The sequence below is a fragment of the Eurytemora carolleeae genome, unplaced genomic scaffold (assembly GCF_000591075.1).
Source record: "Eurytemora carolleeae unplaced genomic scaffold, Eaff_2.0 scaffold1128, whole genome shotgun sequence".
Classification (NCBI taxonomy): domain Eukaryota; kingdom Metazoa; phylum Arthropoda; class Copepoda; order Calanoida; family Temoridae; genus Eurytemora; species Eurytemora carolleeae.
Window position 1 is genome coordinate 36,046 of NW_019397995.1, and position 1,331 is coordinate 37,376.

Consider the following 1,331-nt stretch of genomic DNA (forward strand, 5'->3'; position numbering starts at 1 on the left):
CAACCTTTACTAAATAGTATCCCCCCCCCAGCTCTTATCCAGTCTTTCTACGGCTTCAAAATCCCCCCACCACCACATTAAATCCCGACTAAAATCCCCCCTCCCCCCCCACCGTAATCCTGTTGTATATGAACCAATGGTATACCAGCGGTTTATCAACAAAGAAAAATATTTGTACATGTGACAATGGTAACAATACCTAAACAATACAAATCTCGGCCAATCCACAACTGGCAGCTCCGCTAGATAAATAACATAAACCCTGGTCTATCCACACAATTCAGTTCCGCAATATAAATTTTTTTATAACAAGCCTGCTCTGATTTTAAAGCAAAAGATTCTAAAACTTTCATAATTTTGTTCTTAAAAATAGTATATTTTGGGTTTTCTAGTCTGAAACATAGAATTGATAATTTGATATAAAAAATTATTATTTTGATTTAACTAAACTGCAAAATCTAAGTTATAATATATTTTCTCTATCTGTGTATTTTCACGGAGCTTTGAAATATGTTTAGACATAAATTGGCCAAAAGACAACTTATTTAGTTGCTTAAGCTAAATTGTTCTGCAAAAGAAACAGTTTTTGAGCAAACAATGCATTTAGTTACTCAAAAAAAATCTTAGCACAGGATGCAGATATAGATATTTATATAAAGTAGTAATCTCTGTTTGTACGTTTGCTTGTCTGTCCGATTATAACACATGAACCTCTTGAATAATTTGCATCAAATTTTGATTGGAAACTCGGCAGAACCACGGGAATGGTCGTAGCTTGCATCGGTTTTTATTATAACGTGGGTTAAGTTGTTTACAGAGAAAGTTTAGTTTCCAGGCAAAGGTGTATTCCCAACCTAGTTTATCATATATTTTAGTTTATTGCTCAAGAAGCTTGATAACTTTAGAAATGGCATTTAAACAAATATAAAGGACCCTGTAGTATTACAGGGGGGGAGGGGGTGCTCACTGGAGCATCCCCAATTAATTACAGGTCTAACAGAAGGTAGTATGTAAATATTTAAAAGAAATTGTAAACTGCGGATGGTCCGATGTGTAACTATAAGCTAGAAATTGTAAACTGCGGATGGTCCAATGTGTAACTATGAGCTAGAAATACGAGTTAACCCTCCATCTGCTCTCTCTCTCTCTCTCTGCTACAGCCAGAGTCTAGCATAAATCAACTATAATCATTCCACACTTCTAAACAGGGGAAACAAAATATTTATATAATTTTTTATATAGTATGTATAACATTCTCCATTTTGCTACAGCTGGCTGATCAATATAGTAAATAAATAAAAACTATAATTTTTTATGCTGAGGCTATGGGT